The following is a 3,239-nucleotide window of genomic DNA, read 5'->3' as shown; positions in this document are numbered from 1 at the left end:
GGCAAATAAGGCTCGAGTTCTGATAGAGCACAAGTCCAGGCAATAAAAAAATTGAGATTTGTGGCCTTTGAGGCTCAACTTGAGTACAAGCCTAGGAAGACAAATGCAACTACTAGAGCAAGAATGAGACTCCGTCAAAATTCTTCTACAAGAATGACAATGAGACTCATAAACAACTAAGAAGCAAGAGTGATCCCTGTCATAATTATTCAATAAGAAGGACAAGGAGATTCACATGCAACTAGACAACAAAAGTGGTTCTAGTTAGAAGTCTTTAACAAGATAAAAAAGGAATATCAAAAGCGCAAGTAAGGAGCGTGAATGATTCTCGTCAAAAGCCTTTAAGCCTTTAAGGTCCAATATCAATAACAATGAAGGCTTCATTCTACTATTACTCTCCTCCTACAACAAATCGATTACTTATGTGTTGGCATGCTCCGATACTAGCTCACACACTACTTGCTACTATCTTTCAACTATCAACCAAAGCTCTTTACACTATCCAACTACATTCTAAACTATCACTACTACCTCAAATACCAAAAGTTACATTCACCTCTTGATTTTCTAATTTTTGACTAAGTATTTTTGTATCGGGTTGAATACCCCTTGTACTCTAATTAATAAACTTTGCTTATAAAAAAAACCAATCTATAACAGTCTAGAAAAGAAATACATGAAAACTAGACAACCTAAACTTTACAACAAGAATGACACCTAAATAAATAAGACCACACTTAGCTCCCAGAAAAAAATTCCTTGTGTGGTTTTTTAAAACTCTAAAACTCAAAAAATTCTATAACAGGATATAAATAACCAAAATATAAAAAAGACCACACCGAAATAAATAAGACCACACTGTAACAGGATATATATTACCAAAAAATTCTAAAACTCAATTGCACCAAACTTAGCTCCCAGAAACAAAAAAACTTTGAACTGCTAACAGAAAATTGCTGCTATGACAGAAAAATTACAACGCTAGGTACAAAAAAATGTAAAAGTCTGTCATAAGAAATTTGATGTAGATGTTACATCAAATTCTAATGTCATAGCAGCAATTTTCTGTTATCAGTTCAAAGTTTTTTTTAGTTTGACTAATATTTTCCTGCAGGAGGTGTTATATTGTGCGAAGAAGGCTTGGGTGACTCACATTCTCAAAGCTGTAGGAGCATAGGTAATATACTATAAAATTATTCTGTTTTATGATTTGAATATATTTTCCTTTTAATTAGATTAATTTTTATTCCTGCCAATATTGTATTATTAATTAAACTATTCTTAATTTGTAATTTTTTCATATTGTACGCCAATTGAGCTGCATATCACTATTATTGTATTCGTCTAGCTTGCAATTACTTTAGGTTTACATTTTTGTATGGTAGTACATTGGGCCAAATTTATAATATTAGTCATCTATAATCATGTGCCATATTATATTTAGCATTTTGATGGATGAAATGAGTCATGAGATGGATGGGCATTTTTTGGTCACTTGTCCTGTATAACTCAGTGGTTGAACTTAGGTTTTGTTTTAACAAAGCAAAAGAAAATATTATTAAATGCACAAGAAGTGCTAGATTGTTACAATTTTTACACCAGAGCCAAGAGAATTGTTGTTGAACTTTGGTACCTACTATATCCCTTCAGGATTCAGCACAGTCACCATGTAGACTGCCTATATTATTTTGGTTTTGTTTTCATGTTTAGGATAAATATAGATCTGTTCATTATTTTTTGTACTCATTGACAAATTAATCTTTTATTTTAAACACGGTAACAAATATGTTAGGAAAAATTGGTTTTTTTTATTAATCTTAATTTGGGTTTATTGGATGCTTTAACTTTATTAAAAAAAGTTGATTGTTTGAACAATAATTCAATTTTATTACAATTTTATTATAGTATCCGAAAGTATCCTTGCTATATAAGGTTGCTGCACTGTTACCACTACCACTATTTCATCCATTTTGTTTCACTCCATAACCAAAACCTTCTCAAAGGACAAAATATAAAGGACAAAATATAATAGGAATTAGGGAAGATAAAGGACAAGGAAGAAGAAGAACACAAGAATTGGTTATAACTGTCATTCTTTTACTTTCTCTTAAAACAATATTACAAGTTTACAAGAATAACAAATAACCTCTCTCACCCTAAATTAGGATTTGCAGCTTAGCAATGATGAGAGACTAGTATGCTATTTATAATAAAACCTAACATACTAACTAATGGGCTTTTTCCACAAGGCCCATTACACAAGCCAACTTAATAAACAAGCTAACTTAACAAATTAGGGTTTAAACACTAAAACCTAATTTAACATGCTAACAACCCTAGCATCTTCGACACAAGCATGTGAACAACCTTCGACTTCATGCTTAATCTTGTCGAACCAAGAAGCTACCCTTTGACCATTCTAGAGTTCGATCCAATATCTCACAAATCTCCACCTTGGACCTAACTCTACAACGTCAAGAGAACAAACTAGCTTTCTTCATGCAGCTTTATCAACTGCATACAGTGGCAAAACATGCAACTCGGTAATGTCTTGGTGATCATATCAGCAGCATTGTCTTCAGTCGAAACCTTCAGCACTTGGACTTCTCCACGCTCGATTACTCCTCTGACGAAATGCAGCCTCACATCAATATGCTTAGTTCGCTCATGATAGGCTGAATTCTTCGACAGGTGTATTGCACTCTGACTATCTTATTTAACAGTGATACCTCGACCTTGAAGTTTCAGCTCCTTTGCAAAACCTTCAAGCCACAATGCTTCTTTCACAGCTTCAGTTAGGGAAATATACTCCGCTTCAGTGGTTGATAGAGCAACAACCTTCTGAAGTGTTGCTTTCCAACTAATTGCAGTGCCAAACATAGGGAAAACATATCCAGAAATAGATTTTCTGGAATCCATACAACCTGCATAATCAGAGTCGACATATCCTTCTATTACTGCTTTACTATCTTCACCCAAGGCTCCACCATAAATTAGGACTCTATTCAGAGACCCATTTATGTACCTTAAAATCCACTTCAATGCTTGCTAGTGAGCCTTTCCAGGGTTCACCATGTACCTGCTTACAAGACTTACTGCATATGCTATGTCGGGTCTAGTACAGACCATGGCATACATCAAAGAACCAACTATAGTAGCATATGGGATGCTATTCATATAGGCTCTTTCGACATCAATACTGGGACACTGATCAATACTCAACTTGAATTGAGGGTTTG

Source organism: Vicia villosa, unplaced genomic scaffold (assembly GCF_029867415.1).
Source record: "Vicia villosa cultivar HV-30 ecotype Madison, WI unplaced genomic scaffold, Vvil1.0 ctg.000286F_1_1, whole genome shotgun sequence".
NCBI lineage: Eukaryota > Viridiplantae > Streptophyta > Magnoliopsida > Fabales > Fabaceae > Vicia > Vicia villosa.
Note: the sequence above shows the minus strand (reverse complement) of the source record.